General features: G+C 46.5%; 1 protein-coding gene across 10 annotated transcripts in view; it reads right to left on the bottom strand.

The window, feature by feature from the left end:
* The window catches only part of LOC139761399 (Fanconi anemia group J protein homolog), a 1,968,572-nt gene that overhangs the window by 493,398 nt on the left and 1,457,135 nt on the right, over nucleotides 1-18,039 (bottom strand). The gene's annotated exons all lie outside the window — the stretch shown is intronic.

Genomic DNA, 18,039 nt, shown 5'->3' with positions numbered 1-18,039 from the left:
CAGCCCAGTCATTAACCACTTACCACCATCACCATCATCAACATCCAAAACCACCACCAACAACAACAATCCTAATGCCAAAGCCACCACCAACAACAACAACAATCCTCGTACTCAAGCCACCACCTCCAACAAGTCCCCAACACCTCAGCCACCAACTTCAACTCCTAATACCAAAACCACCAACAGTTTTAGTACGAGAGCCCCCGCCCCACCACCACAGTGGGCGCCACCATCTGGGTGAGGCGGGCGGGGAAGCAGCAGCATCAGTAGGGACTGCACACAATAACATGTAATAACCCGCCCCAAATGCAGGACAAATGACAGTCGCCGTGCACACCGCACCGCCCTTGATGAAAGGAGATACTAGTATTAAATGGGATAGCCATTTTCACCAAGTTTTTTTTTTCTTTAAATTTTGTTTTATAATCATTCCCTCTCTTATACACACACCACCTCTCTCCCTACATTCCCAAAAAGATCCCAGGATTTCGCTAGAGGTTGGCGAACCACATCTGTTTTAAGGGGTGGTCTTATAAAGTGTTACTCTCACTGAAGGGGCTGGTCGGTGAAGAGGGTTGTCCGTAATAGCGAAGGGGATTGGGAGGCCGTCACAGAAGACACGGCCGGCACAACATTGCACAAGGTCTTCATTTCGGAAAATCGATCCACGTTTTCTATTCCATATCCCCACCCGTCCCCCCAGCTCTACCCCTCAAGGCTCCGCCCAGCCCGGGGCGGCCGGCCTATCAGCTGCCACACACCACTTATTGATTACCAACATTGGTCTCCTCTGAAATGAGGCACAATAATTGATTTTTATTTTCTTTCGCCTATAATGGCTGATGATCCTCCTCACGTAGATATCATTTATTGCTTCTTTTTCCTTTTTTGCAGCTAAAATATAAAACCGTTCACCAATGAATATCAGATATTTTTATTATTTACAGATAGATATTTTGTGTAAATTCATTTGGACGTCCTTCTGAAGGAAGGTCGTTTGACCAATATATATATATATATATATATATATATATATATATATATATATATATATATATATATATATATATAACAAAAAATGAAACATATTTCCGTAACAAAATATGAACTATCATACTACCAAGACAGAAAAATGCTTGAAAATATTAGCAATTCCTTCACGGACGAGAGACAAGAGGTGCTCATGTGCAGAGCTTTGTAGCAAATACCACACGTCCTCAGTACCTACAAGTTTATCAAGCAAATTATCACCATCTCTATGAGGGTCTGTCTACTGTAAAGGCCATCAGACCTCGTCCTCTCAACCACCCTGAGCATGGCAGTGTGGCCAGTGAACACGACGGAGCGACCCCCTGAAGAACGCAATGGTTGCCACCCTTCCATATTGATGGCCCGGGTCTCTGACCTGGCCCTCTTAATGGGAGAGTGAAGACGCATCTTTACCACGAAGAGTCAGGTCAAAGGCCATCCCATCATATCCAAGGGTCGTATCGTCGTCTTCAAGTGTCGTACCGTAGTGCTCAAGAGGCGGACGACCTAAACGTGTTAAAGTGTACCACTCCGATACTTGCTGAGGCTCGAGTGTTGTTGAAGTGAGCAACTTGAGGCTTCCAACGCACCTCATGTGTCCAGGTGAGCCCCTCCTCCTCCTCTAACCACAGGTCTTAAAACCATTAAACCTGCATCCTCCCTCTCCTCCAACCACAAGTCTTAGGACCACTACACCTGCTCCCTCTTCCTCCAAGTATAAGTCTTAGGACCATCACACCTGCATCCTCTTCCTCCTTCAAACCACAAGTCTTAGGACCATCACATCTGCACCCTCCTCCTCCTCCTCCAACCAAAAGTCTTCAGACCATCACACCTGTATCTTCCTCCTCCAAAAACAAGTCTTAAGACCATCACTCCTGCACCTCCCTCCTCCTCATAGCCTAACATAAAGTAACGAGATTAAACAGACATGGCCCCAGGCACACCCGTGCATCGCCAAGATCGTCCCACACAAGAGGAGAGGTTGATAGGGGAAGGGCAGGGAGGATGTAAGCAAACATGAGGGAGGGGCCTCCTGCCGCGTCTCCACACCTGCCACCACCGCCTGAGGGTGATTACCATCCTGGGGCGGCGACCACAGGCAGGCAGGGCGCGGGCGGGCCACACCACACCAGACCATACGACCTTCACATTTCTCGTTTTCACAACCAAATAAGGGAAATAAAGATGGGAAGCGGTATGTAACTTCACTGTTATTAGGGGTGAGTTGATGGGGTGCTACAATGTCATAAGAATAAATGGGAGGGAAAATGGGGTAAATCTTAATAATAAGGGGGTGGGGTCGAGGCAAGAACACGCCACATGGGGATGTACTCAGTAATGAGAGATGGGGTACACTTCACCATGAGAATATGACGGGGTAAAAGCTGGGGTAAATCTTCATGTTGGGAATACCCTGGCCTGAGGAGGAATTTGGCCAAGCTGGGGTTATCATCATTCATTATCATGCAGAGATGGTTAGGTGGAGGACATATACTTCACTAAGAGAGGGGAAGCAGGTGGACGACTGTGGTACATCTCAAAAGCGGGGAATAAAACCTGGAGACCCTGGAAGACGAGGGAGAGGGGTGATGGCAGGTCGGTCATCAGACATCAGGGGTAGCCATGTGACCATACGTCAGAGGGTGTAATCTCGGCCATAAATAACCCAGACGCTTCTTTCAACAGCATAGTAATCACAGACACCATCACTACCATAACTCCCACACCCACCACCATTAATCATGCTCGCAACCACACACACACACCATCACCACCATGACTTCGTCGGTTAACTACCATCCCCACCAACACCATCACTATTAGTGACAGCCTCAACTACACACACATGATCATCAACATCATTATCATCAATCGTCAATGATATCATTAACACTGTAGTGTCACACGGCCCAACCAGCCGCTACAGACAACCATCACCAGAACAACTGCGACACTGCTGCCACCTTCACCAGGACGAACCTCGCCTCCACCTCAAACAACCATCATATTTACTTTACCAATAACAGCATCACCACTTCCCCCAACTATCTTCACCAGCTACACCTGTACCTCTTTCACCACCATCCATCTCCACCATCACCACCACCACACAACCAACAAGTCTCTACCAGCGATGCTTACCACAAGATGACACCGAAACTACCATACATACCAGTACACACCATACCACTCAGTTACAATACCACTCAACACTTCCTATCGTCACCATCACCAACTTACCACTACCTAACACCAGTACCATCACTTACCACTACCTAACATCACTACCATCACTCATAATACGAGATGCACAGGTAAAGCCTCACATGACCGATCCGAAAGTGAGGCTCAGGACTATTCAGTGCTTCCAGCAACACCTAAACCAGTGGTGGTGAAGGTGTGTCGGGGTGGGAGGGGAGGAAAGTGGGGGACGGAGAGAGAGCATTGAAAGTGCAGGAGGAGGGGTTCCTCCCTCCTGGTAGGTGGGGGAGGGGGAGGAGGAGGGGGGGTTGTCCTGAGTGCGTCCATTATTTTTTTCTTTCTTACCGTTTACGACAATGAAACCATTCCCAGGGCTTTTGATGCATAATAAGTCATTTAAAATCTTTACTTAGGCTGAAATAACACCAACTATGACGACGCTACGTGTCAGAGTAATGCTTTTATTCATATCCAGTTCATTTTTGGACAATACAGCCCGTACTATAAACAATGTTTTATAACACTAAAGTCTGTTTCTTGTAGAATTTAATCATGTCAAATGGTCTTGGTTGTTATCCCAACGAGCATTCTTGCGGACCCAGAACCCGTGGCCCGTTCGTAAAACCAGCTACCTACCTCATACACCCGACAACACCTTTATGTTCGTTTTGGCGTTATTCACACAATTACCGGAGGAGAAAACGTTGAGGAAAGAGGAGAAACTTACACTATATTTCCTCAGTGGATCTGTACTTACGCCCTGAACGATCCTTTACTACATGACCTGCAACTCACTCTAAGCAACACAAAGAAATATAAAAAAAAGCCTAACCTAATAACCTCCTTATGTGGCATGTGACTATCCGTGTAAGGATAGGGAGTTCTTTACCCTCGTACGGTTTCTCCTGCTAAGCTGCAACTAAGAAGCTCCAGAGGTGTTTTTAGCAAGTGTTTCCTTACATTAACTCGTGCCCACTCTTCTGTTGTGTCCTTCACCTTCATAAGTGCTCTGGTTTTCAAAGACGTTGGTCGCTACTCCCAATCACCTCACTGGGAGTATCACCTCACCCCCTCACCCCTTCCATAGCCTCAGCTTCATCAGCCTGTAGATGCATTATCTGCTTTCCTCACCTCCTTTACGTTATCTTTACATGAATTTATAAAAAAGTACCTTTTCTTTGAGAGAGAGAGAGAGAGAGAGAGAGAGAGAGAGAGAGAGAGAGAGAGAGAGAGAGAGAGAGAGAGCCCGGGTGTGCCAGTGTTTCTCATCGTCCCTCTTTGTTGTACAGTAACAAACAACACCACTCTACTGCCGCAACTATTCCCTGGCTGCTATATCGTTCTTATCTCATCTACACTAAATAGTAACTTGGGAAAACAGAAGTGTCCTGCACCTGATAACAATCACGGATCATCAAGCCTTCTATCATCTGGCTTTCCACCTTACATTCATTTATCTATCCTATAACCGTTATCCGTTGTCTTTCATCTTTTCCAACGTGCTCTCCTTCTGTATGTTCATACTATTCTACAGAGTTAACGTACGCTTTCACTCACCCATATATTGTATCACACGATTTGCCGAACTGCTTTACGTCTACACACAGTACTGGAAACCCCATGTCTCAACTATCCATCCTATCTCAACTATCCATCCTAACTACCAGCGCCATGTAAGATATTCCTGGTGTACAAACTGTTGTTCACAACATCAGTGCATCGGAGCTGGCTGAGGCCCTTCTGTCCATCAACACATCAGCATGCCAAATGCTGTATTGTTCTTTCCTCTAAGCAAAGAGATATCCGAGTATTTCTTAAAGTTATTTCCCATCATTCAAATCCCTTCCCCACCTCGGAAATGTTATCTACATGGAATTCATGGCAAGGGCTCATAAAGAGAACACCTGATGGTCCATGAAGAGGTTTACCTGCTGGAAGTCATCTTAGGTCCAGTGTTTAGAAATGATAGCATAGTAGAATAAGCTTAAGTCACAATCAGAATACCAGAAGAAACTCTAAACTAAAAGACATTTCACAATGGTGTCGTCTTTTCTCAAACGCAGCTTCGCACCATCAGATATATCTACATACACCAAACCCCGCCGCCCTCACGCCCACCATTCACCTTGACCTCCACCAACATACACCACCCTACAAGGACTCCAACTCTATCCACAGTGTGAACTCCCAGCAGTCTACAGTGTTAGATAATAGTACACCGCCTCTACCCACAATGGAGTTCCAGTAGTACAACTCTAAGCACAGTGTGACCACTTCTCCCCACAGTGTGAACTACCAAAATACCACTTCTTCCCACAGTGTGAACTAATAGTAGTCCATCTCTACCCACAGTGTAAGCAACCAACATCCCACCTTCACCCACAGTATGAACAGTATGTTCAGAAAAATTAGGACCCAGTGAGCGCACTGGCCCTGACGTTCTCTCTCCTTGAAAATGCAACAACAAAGCCGTGAAACAGCATTACCATCGCTAAAATATTCAACAAACCGCTACAAGAAAAAACCCGCAAAAATACCGATGTAACACCAATCTGAAAAAAAGGAAAAAAAAAAACAAAAACTGGAGATAGAAAACGAAGAGTCGACATATTAGCCTTACTTAGGTCTTCGGTAAAATGTGAACAAACAAAAAAGAATCAGGGATTAAATTCTAACATTTTGACAAGATAATCTAATATACAATATACGTACTTTCAAGCGTTTGTTTGTTTGTTCTTCCCAGGTAGATTCATACATCTACACACCCCGGATTTTGGGGTGCAGGTGCTTCAGGATCTGGGGGTAGGGGTGTGATGATACTGTACGCCAGTCTATACGCAATTTTGAGGCCACTAGAGGCCGGCCGCTTTTCCATAGCCTCATGGGTCACACTTAGCTCACTGCACTCATTCAAAGTCATACTTAAGTGCAAAACGTATTTAATGGAAAGAAAGATATCATTAATATTGATGCAACATACGTCAAATGGCTGTGTTTAGACATATAACACCTTTTATACACACACACACACACACATATATATATATATATATATATATATATATATATATATATATATATATATATATATATATATATATGGTTGACAGAGCAGAAGAGGGTGTTTTGAAATGGTTTGGTCACATGGAGAGAATGAGTGAGGAAAGACTGACAAAGAGGATATATATGTCAGAGGTGGAGGGAAGAAAAAGAAGCGGAAGACCAAATTGGAGGTGGATGGATGGAGTGAAAAAGATTTTGAGCGATCGGGGCCTGAACATACAGGGGCTGGTTGGTTTGTTGTTTCATGTGTGGCGGGGTGGCGACGGGAATGGATGGAGGCAGCAAGTGTGAATATGTACATGTGTATATATGTATATGTCTGTGTATGTATATGTACTTATACGTTGAAATGTATATGTATGCACATGTGCGTGTATGAGCGTTTATGTATGTACATGTGTATGTGGGTGGGTTGGGCCATTCTTCGTCTGTTTCCTTGCGCTACCTCGCTGACGCGGGAGACGGCGATTAATAAATAAAATAAATAAATGTATATAATTCAAGATCATAAAAATGAAACGTTTTACTCGTAACTTTCTCTTCATTACTTCAGCACAATGCAGACGGCATGAAGGTTCCTCCACATGAGATAACTTACTGTAGCAAATTCCAGGATGAGGGCAACCTGGTACACTTGTGTCACTTGGACAAATCGTTATGAAACGGATTGCCATTCGCTATTTCGCTTCTTGTGATGGCAGCAGAGCCCGTGCATGCCATCACCACAACCACCAACGACCAGGAAGATCCTGCAGCCTTAGCCGAACAATTTTATCTCCATAAGCGTTCCCCTTGAAGCCCATGTTGCTGGGAGGTGAGGAAGAGGAACTGCTGTGTGCTGGTTGTGTCCACGTGCTGGGGAACCACCTGTGCACCTGGTCTGGTTACATATGCTGCTACGATGATGCCTGAAGTGTCTTTTGCATGTCACTTCCTCGACGAATCGTTTACACCCTTTAACATTGTACTGTGACCTTTGAGCACGATGGTTCGAACCTTAGGTACGGTGACCTGGCCTTTTATCTAACCTTTCAGGGTCAGGTCAAAGGCCGGGCCATTATATCTTAGGGTTATACCGTCGTGCTCAAGGGTCGCACCGTCGTGCTCAAGAGTTGTACCATCATCGTGCTCAAGAGGTGTACCGTCGTGCCGGGTTAAACGCTTACATTTAGCTTTTGAATGTTGGTAGCAATGTATCGTCCTGAATGAGTATCGATTGAATCCATACTCCTACTTTCCTAATGCAGTGCAGCAGACGGTTGCTGGATAACATGAACAGTTTCCTAAACTGACCATACTTTCTGAACTATTTGTTAAGTATTCATCAATCGGAATTAGGAGAGACTAGATCCAATAGTTACATCAACCTGACGACGGTTGATATGTTGAGTAAGGGCAAGTGAGGGAACATACCTGTATACCTTGGCCTTCCAGGGCTCCTTAATTACCTGTCAACCTCACAGAACGGAGGGGTCCAAGTTACAGCCCAACCTCACTGATCCCTGGCCACTCATAATAGTCCCCCCTGATGCTGGCTACCCAACCCGACACGACCCGGAACAGTTGAACACCACCTCGCACCTACTGACTATACTCACCAAGTCTGTGGATCCACGGACTCAGCAGTCTCACCCAGATTCCCCCGAACTTACCAGACAAGCCTCTTGTGCCTCTCAAATGACTGCTAGGCACAAACTGCAATCAGTCGAAGGCTTAGAATAAACACCTCAACACCACGGTCTTAGAATGAACGAAACCAAGCCGTCAGTAGTTTCAAGCATGCCAAAGACTCACTGAGCATTCCCAGATTCCTTTGACTTACTGATCTTAGCAATTCCCTGAGTCAACTGACTTAACGTACTCAATTCCCTTCACCAACTGACTTACTGAACTTGGCCATTCCCGCACCTACGTACTAAGCGTAATTCTCTTGACCCACTGACTTACTGAACTTAATTCCCTGCGCCAATGACATATTGACCATACAGATTCCCTGTATCCACAGACGTGCTGCACCCACCCACTGAATGAACTAACAAAGTCCTCGAACTCAAACACTCCCACAACACAGTGACATCTTGTGGTCTTCATGCGCTCCCCAGTATATGCATTTCTGATTTCTTTCGCCAGCCAAACCCTCCCTCACAGGCAGTATTTTTTTTTCTTTACCAACAGCAGTACCGTGCATTATCCGCCTCACTGTACACTGCAGGGCCTTCCCTGTCCTTCAGGTGTTTTCCTTTGAGAATCTTAAAGGATTCTCAATGAAGCCTCCGCCTCCGGCTTGTCTTCACATCAACTCTTTATTTCTTTCCTCTCTCGACTTACGCGGTTTTCCAAGAAGGCATATGACACCGTACCGCACGGGAGGCTGATTAAGAAGCTGGATCCCCTGGCAGGAAAGAGGGTGATACTCCTTTGCTGTATAGACGATTATCTAAGAGGAAGGAGAACCACGTCAGAGGAGCCTTCACGAAATGCTTATTACTTTGTACAATTCTTCTTTCTTTAGTTTCTGTCGAGGCTTGAGTTTCACGTCTGGATTCGAGGTAAGCGGTTACCTTCTACAGTTTCACACTCCGTTACTGTCCTCATACGACAGGTGGGTCTCCAGCTCCAGTCGTGGACCTTTACCTCTCGAGCGGGACAGAAATGACCCTTGGAAACGATGGCTTGGCTTTTGACCTCTGGCCTTAACGAGTCGTGTGAAAGACTAGGCCATCACGATGCGCTGGGGTCGTGACCGTCATGGTACAAGGTGCTGCTCCGTCTTGCTTTCAGAGGTCAGGAGCAGCGGCCACCGACAATCTCGAGAATGATCCGCTGCGTCAGTCAAGGCGACGTCCTCCAGACCTCAATGCTACGGGAGACGGATGCTCAGGGGCTACACAGACGAACAGACAGGCAGAAAAAGACTACACCCTCACTCCCCGGACCTTGCTGCTGGCGTCCATAAAATCACCTCATCGGGGAAGCTGGCAGACAAATACCATGATCCCATAATTCCGCTGCCTGCTGCTGCAATCCCATTACAGCTGAGGATCAATTTCATGATCAATTTCCACCAATTACGTCGTCAATATCCCTCTACTCGAGTCCCCAGGCCCGAGCCTCGCTGAGCAGAGGGTGCAACCTGCCGTTCGTAACTAAGGGTGTGTTTGTCGCCTGAACACTTTTACATGCCAACCTTTATGCTCCACGTTGGTTATCACTGTCAAGGGTCTTGACACTAAAGCTGCCGTTCAAAGAGGGGCTGAATCGTCAACCTCCCGGCATCGTCGGCCGACCAGCCAAACCCACAACACTTCTCATTTGCGTCATGAGTCCATGGGAAAATAATGAGATGAGAATATTGTGACCTACGGCACCTCTCACCTGGTGATGCTACAGCAAAAGCCACCTGATCATGCTACAGTGGCTCCCATCTGATGATGTTACAGTAGCACCCACCTGGCGATGCTACAGTGGCTCCCATCTGATGATGTTACAGTAGCTCTCACCTGGCGATGCTACAGTGGCTCCCATCTGGTTACAGTAGCACCCACCTGATCATGCTACAGTGGCTCCCATCTGATGATGTTACAGTAGCACCCACCTGATCATGCTACAGTGGCTCCAATCTGATGATGTTACAGTAGCACCCACCTGATCATGCTACAGTAGCTCCCATCTGATGATGTTACAGTAGCATCCACCTGATCATGTTACAGTCGCTCCCATCTGATGATGTTACAGTAGCACCCACCTGATCATGCTACAGTAGCTCCCATCTGATGATGTTACAGTAGCACCCACCTGGCGATGCTACAGTGGCTCCCATCTGATGATGTTACAGTAGCACCCACCTGGCGATGCTACAGTGGCTCCCATCTGATGATGTTACAGTAGCACCCACCTGATCATGTTACAGTAGCTCCCATCTGATGATGTTACAGTAGCACCCACCTGGCGATGCTACAGTGGCTCCCATTTGGTTACATTAACACCCACCTGGTGATGCTACCCACATCCACAAGGGTAATAGTCTACCTGTCTCTCCTCTGCTCCCACACTCGGCCCCATGATCAGATGATGATGGGAAGACTATCAATGTTCATTTCTCTCCAGTAGTCTGCCTTGCCCGGCTCTGTAGCTCTCACTATACCCTGCAGGATGCACCGCCGCACCAACATGTTTGCAACGTTAAGCTGCAGTCTTCACCAAACACTCGTTAATAAACCATAAACTAACACTTGTCAAACTACCATCACCACCATCCACACCGAATCACCATCACCACCAGCCTACAGCACCATCGTCCCCTCAACACCACCAACCTGCAACACCATCGTACCCTCAACACCATCGTACCCTCAACACCACCAACCTGCAACACCATCGTACCCTCAACACCACCAACCTGCAACACCATCGTCCCCTCAACACCACCAACCTGCAGCACCATCGTACCTCAACACCACCAACCTGCAACACCATCGTACCCTCAACACCACCAGCCTGCAACACCATCGTACCCTCATCATCACCAACCTGCAACACCATCGTACCCTCATCATCACCAACCTACAACACCATCGTACCCTCAACACCCCAACCCTGAAACACCATGTACCCTCACCACCAACCTGCAACACCATCGTACCCTCAACACCCCCCAACCTGCCCCCTCAATCTACCCTAAAACCCACCCCAACCAAAACCCCCTGCAACACCATCGAAACCCTCAACACACCAACCTGCAACACCATGCCCCTAAACACCCCCAACCTGCAACACCATGTCCCCTCAACCCCCCCCCAAACCCCTCAAAACCACCAACCTGCAGCACCATCGTACCCTCAACACCCCCAACCTGAAAAACCCCATCGTCCCCTCAACACCACCAACCTAAACACCATCGTACCCTAAACCCCAAACCTAAACCACCATGACCTAACCCCTCAACACCATCGTACCCCAACACCCCCTGAACCACCATCCTATCCCCAACAACAATGCGACCAGTCCCCCCCCCAAAAAACCTGCCCATCCCCCCTTTCACCCCACCCAAAACCCCCAACCCATCCCACCATTTCCCCCACCAACCAAAACCCTCAATCACACCTCTAAATCCCCAACCACAAACCCCAAACCATCTAATAAAAAACCTGAACCCCTCCCCAAACCACCAAAATTCTTAAACAACCGCAAATTTTTTTACCCATTTATTAAAAGGGGGAAAAAAGTTCCCAAAACCCAAAATGGGACCAAAACAATAAAAAAAATTTTTCCCCCCTTGGGAATTTGGGGGGCCCAACACCATGCAAAAAGGGGGTTTTACCAAACTTTTCCCAAAAAAATTTAGAAAAGGTTTTCTTTTCCCCCTTTTTAAAAACCCCAAAAACCCCAATTTACATTACCCCCATACCCCTCACTTTGGGGGGGTCCCCCCTCAATCGTTCTCCCCAAAAAACCCTTTTCCTCCAAGGGGGAAATCCCCAACCCAAAAAACCCCCCACCCCAAAACCCACCACCCCCCCCCTGGGCCCCCCGTTTTCAAAAAAATCCCCAAAACCCCCCAAATAAAAAACTGAAACATTAACCAAAAACCAAAAACCCCACCCGATTTTATTCCAAACTAAAAAATTGTTCTAAACAAATTGCAACGGCCCCAAACCAAATTTTTTAACATTTTCCCTTTTTACAAAAAATGGGGCCCCCCCCCTTTGGGGGGTTTTCAAAACAAAAATCAAAACCAAAAAGGGGGGAATGGGGGCCCAAACCAAAAAACCTCTCCCCAACACAAATAACACCCCAAAAAAAACCCCCGCACACCGTTTTTTACCCGGGGGGGGGGGCGTTCTCAACAAAAAATAAAAAAGGAAAAATTTTAAAAAAAGGGGGGAAAACCCGGGAAAAAAAATGAACAAAACCTGCAGTAGTGGCTGTCAGACACTGTCGAGGTAACGCAGAATCAATGCGTCCACACACAGCATTATGATCTACAGATCATGAAGCAGTTTCATTGCTTTGGCCAGATAGATAGAGGAAAGTGTTGTGTTTGTTTCAATGAACATGAGGATAATCAAATAAATGTTTCTCTCACCTCTTTCTTTTCTTCATAGGGAAAGGGCTCTAGCTACATACGACAGTCCAAAATCTACAAGACGATAGATGACCAAGATAATCGTACAAACACAAACCTTTCATTTGTGGACGAGACCACATACATTATGTGTTCGAGGCCATGATACGACGACAACTGTGTCCCGGGTGGACAGTATGAGGACGTGTATTCTCTTACCCACCTCTACGACGGTACGACCCAGTAGCACAATGGTGCGCCCTTTGGGCATGCTGGCCCTGGCCTTAGACCTAACCCTTAAGGGTCAAGCCAAGGGTTAGAATCAAGCCATGAATGACATTCAAGCGTCGCACTGTCATGCTTGAGGAATTCTTCGACTTCCCCCTGACCAACACGACCATTCATTATACCTTCTCGTGATCATTCACTTTCCCACCACTGACGAGGAGACATGATCATATCATTCGCCATCTTACCACTGAGAACCACTGACCCCTCAAGGCTCAGTTGAGGAGCAGAAGGAAGATGGATGGATTGACTACTAGTGGCGACCGTCGGCGGTAAGATCAACATCTTACTGCCGACCACCATCACCACCACCAATCAATCCATCTCACCTTTCAACTGCGCCTCAACTAAGGCTTGAGGGTCATCGTCTCGTCCAGTATACAACCTACTCATCAACTAGAGCCAAACCCGTGCTTTACCCAACCTTACTAACTCATACTGATGGAGGACCACATCGTCGTCATCATCATACTGGTGGCCGACTTCCGTCCCATCAGCAGTTCCTGCCTGTCTGTGGCCCCTCTCACCCCAACCCAACGGATGGCAACCCAACCCAAAACCTCTACTCTTGCTGGAACCATCCAACACATAAGAAAACAGATCATGACTATTAAAAAAAAAATGTCTAACTTTATCATCTCCCTTAGCATGACCCTTGGGTAAGATGACCTAGCCCACGGTCAGGTCAAAGGTCAGGTCATCTCAGCGAAGAACCGTTACGTTGTGCTTCAGACCCGAGATAGCCTAATGACGAAGTCTTAAATGTGAAACAAGTTCATTTATATCTTATCGATACTCTGTAACATCCTCTAACCCGTGAACATACGTGAAATAACACTAAGAACGTAACATAAAATATCTAACATGCTCATGGAAAACCTTTGGCGAATGTCATGCACCATCTCTGATGAAGGTCGTGCACACAACACAACCCTTGAAGGAACCCAAACCACAGGCCTGCACTGCTGAACAATCAAAGAAAACGGAAGACTATCAAATAAGGTAAACATGCTCAGCTTTCTACACAAAAACCCGATACGTTACATACAAGTACTTGCTTGATGATGACGAGCTAACAGTAATGTACTGCTACTGAGAAGTTCTGAGGGTACTGCAAAATCACATTCTACGTCAAAAAGAAAGAAAAAAAAAAAGACGCTATTTACAATACGACCCCAGATGTACCCCTGGTGTTCCACATAAGGCTGTGATAATATGATTACTTCCCGATACATATCACCGAGAGGCATGTGAGGTCTTCTCGCTATAACATTTAATTCAAATCCAACTGCATTAAATAAATGAAATACTGCCACGGGCCGGAAGGTTTTATAAACTATATATTACATTTAATCTACACTTATAAAGAATTACTTGAATATAATTACAACTACAGATTTATATACGATTCGCATTTATATTTTAACTCTTGAATCTTTTTTCTTTGATATTGCAATGAAATGCTGAGATAAGTACACACATGTTCCAAACTATCACTTCACCGTACCTCAACGCCATCTGTAACCAAGAAAAACTGAAGGCCAAATGAATCGAACCGAACACCAGCAAGTGACTTAACACACATATACCAGACGGAACACATACGTGCACTCTGACCACATATATCATCGCCAGGCACCTCGAAGTAATGATCCTACCATCATCATTAATGATCTCTACCACGTGAGGTCAAGTAGTGACCAAGCGATACGATACGCAGGTTCAGCTACAACTGATTAACAACGATAAGATGAGAAAAAATTGCCTATATTCTCGTTGAGTTTCAGTCGTTACCAACACACACACACACACACACACACACACACTGTAACGACCACAGCCACGACTGCCATAACAGATTTGGTACGTCACTAGCCAAACCTAGAGTCACACAACCATCATACTGGTACGACCACAACATCTATCACTTGGTGTCAGGCTACTACAGTCGTTACCACCACAACCAACAACCAAACTACAGTCGTTACCACCACAACCAACAACCAAACTACAGTCGTTACCACCACAACCAACAACCGAACTACATTCGTTACTACGACACACTGGTAACCACAGCCACCATCGCATGGTAACAATCTACTGAGATAACACACTAGTCAAACTATACCTTTCACAGATCGAGAATCACACGTTACTTTATATTCAATGTATAAATGTATAATTCTTGATAAAGAACACGATCCTCAGTTTAAGAGCAATTTCTTTTTCTTTTTTTTTTTCATGGCGTGCACGCCAGAAGCGACCTTCCTTCATCGTTTGGGCAACTTAAAAAAAAAGAAAGAAAATTGTTCAACGAGAACTACAATTCATCAACCAGAGAGAGAGAGAGAGAGAGAGAGAGAGAGAGAGAGAGAGAGAGAGAGAGAGAGAGAGAGAGGAGTATAGAGAGAGTATAGAGAGAGAGGAGTAGAGAGAGAGAGAGAGAGAGAGAGAGAGAGAGAGAGAGAGAGAGAGAGAGAGAGAGAGAGAGAGAGAGAGAGAGAGAGGAGTATAGAGAGAGTATAGAGAGAGAGGAGTAGAGAGAGAGAGAGAGAGAGAGAGAGAGAGAGAGAGAGAGAGAGAGAGAGAGAGAGAGAGAGAGAGAGTATAACAAACCTAGTACTACCATGGGTTGAATTCCCCTCCTCCAGGCCCACACGCTTTATCTTCCCACCAATCCAACATCTTCAATTACATTCACGTGCCTCGGGGGGAGAGAGAGAGAGAGAGAGAGAGAGAGAGAGAGAGAGAGAGAGAGAGAGAGAGAGAGAGAGAGAGAGAGAGAGAGAGAGAGAGAGACACTCAATAAATCTAATTAAACCTGAAGTAAACCACAGCGGGATCTGACTATCACAACCTCGACCAGTATAACTCAAGCAGAGAACTATACGGTACGAGCAGAGCCAGCCACTGACGTGAAGTCTTCGGTACACCCACGCCATATTTCACTATGATACGTTCTATGTCTCACGAATGTGGCGTTAAATTCTGACAACAACATGATGATGAAGTGAACAAGAAATATGTAAGGAAATAAATTCATTAACGGTAATACCAGTAATATAGTCACATACTTATATGTTAATTCATTATTACACCACGATTCTCTCTAAGGAAGAGCTCAAAGGGTTCCTGCAACTCAAAGATGCGCTACTTCCAGTAGCTGGGAAATGTTAACTCCTTTGGAGTGAGGAGTTCTTTGATAAGACTGTATTCCCAACGATACAGCTTCGCTAGAAGGTGACTTTCAAGAGTGGTATAGCCTCTAGCTGGTGGAGGCCAGTCACACCTTTCTCTCAAGTGATATGTTAATATATCATCACTATGATAATGATGAACCTGGAAACCAAATTTATTCACGTGTTCACCACTGAACACATGTTACGTGACCAGAGACTCGGGCAACGAGTGATGATAATGGTAAACCTGAGGTTACTAAGTCCTATTTCTCAAGGCAAGGCTTAACATGTAGTGGGATTTAGTGCCTGGGACATATTAGCTGGCGACTGGGATTAAACGAGTACAAAGTGTGGAAGTTACGGCTGTACAAAAAGGGGAAGGACGTCCCTCACTCTCGTATGTGTGTGTGTGTGTGTGTGTTTGTGCGCGCACGCGCGTGTGCACGATCACAGACACAAACCACATACTTATGATAAATAATTCCTGACTTTCCCAGCTAAACATAAGTAAATGAACATCAAAAATTACAGAAGAACGATAAAATGAACCGTAAAATCTGACCATTTTCTTCACTTGGCCAATTTACAAATATTCTACGACATCAACCCATAACTATTTGGCCATTACCTCCCTGATGGGTTTAGTGTCCTGGCCACTAACCCGACCCATATGGGTCACTAGTAGCCACTATTTGTAGGCCCCAGGATCTAACCCATGGCCACTACGCCCTACAGCTGGTCCCTGACCACCATAAGCCCCCAGCACCAGGACCCCAGCTAGCCCCCAGCAGGAGCCCCAGGTCTGGTCCCTGACCACCAGCCGCCTCAGCTAGCCCCCAGCACCACCAGCCACGTAATTGCCCCGTCACTTGCAACAGCAGTTGGCCTGGCTCCCATTACACCCATCGCCTCAACAGTTCAAACTTAAGCCGGCAACCCAAGTTAAGGAACACCTTCCTCGACTCCTCCCCGCTCCTGTGTGGGGGTGAGGATGGTAAGGGTGCTGAGGGAGCTGGCAGGAGTGGTGGGGATGTGTATCATGCCCGAGGTGGGCGTTGAGAACTGTGGGGCGAAGTGGTGGTGTGGGGAGGTGTTGTGTGGTGGGATGACGAGGCGAGGCCATGGGGTTGAGAGGCACTGTGGTCGGTATGACCAGGCAGGCAGGCGTGGAGGGGTGATGGGGAGGCACAGTGAGGACGGGGGAAATACAGCACCGTGGTGTTGGGGAGATATGGCGCGCTGACGGAAGAGTGCGGTGTAAAATGGTTTGGTTGAGGAATATGAAAAGGTACAGAGCGGTGGGAAGATGTGATGAGGTGCGGTAGGATATGGTGGCGTGATATAGTGAGGTGCGGTGTGGTGGGGAAATGTGGTGAGATGTGGCGCGGTGGGGAAATGTGATAAGATTTATCATGACCAAGATTTCTGGGAAGGCTTGGAGAGAGGAAAGTGGGGAGTGAGATGTGACTACAATACTGGTGTGTGATGGGACGGGACTGGGAAGAGGAAGACTCTGTGTGTGTGTGTGTGTGTGTGTGTGTACACACCTATTAGTACTGTGCGGGGAGGGAGTTCTACGCTGGCTTCTACTATCATAAAACATTTTCAACTTTTGTATGGTGTCACGATAACTATTTCCTTATTCAATCCATTCCATTCATGCACTACTCACGCTATAAAAATACGTTTTTACATCTTTTCTAACTTTCTTCTTTTGCTAAACTTCGGCAAGTAGTTGGCTAGGAGACGCAGGTAGTGAGGGATGGTGGTGAGATGGAGGGGAAATGGTGAGTCAAGAGTGGGTATGGGATGAGAAGCTGTTGGTCAGGAGCGCCTGGGTGAGTGAGGCGGTCATGCTGGGCTCGTGTGGTGGTGTCACAGCGGAGGTGCGCACGGGCCATCACCTTATGGTCCGCGTTGTCAGGAAGGTGGAGGGTGCGGGTGAGGACCGTCTAAAGACCAGGGGAGATGTGATGGAAGACCTATGATCATGGTCATTCCTGGCGTATGGTGAGGACCTTACTGTGACCAGGAGATATGTAAGGGAAGACCTATGATCGTGGTGGTCCCTGACGTATGGTAGTGCAGGTGGTCTTTGCCAAATCAAACGGTAGGGAACAATCGAGAGCTTCAGCTACACCTTGTAATTGCCATCTATGGCACTTGAGGTCCTTAACTTTATCTCTGGCACTGGAAGTTAGAGGCACC

The sequence above is a fragment of the Panulirus ornatus genome, chromosome 3 (assembly GCF_036320965.1).
Source record: "Panulirus ornatus isolate Po-2019 chromosome 3, ASM3632096v1, whole genome shotgun sequence".
In the NCBI taxonomy this organism is placed as follows: Eukaryota; Metazoa; Arthropoda; class Malacostraca; order Decapoda; family Palinuridae; genus Panulirus; species Panulirus ornatus.
This window is presented reverse-complemented; position numbering and strand designations above follow the sequence as displayed.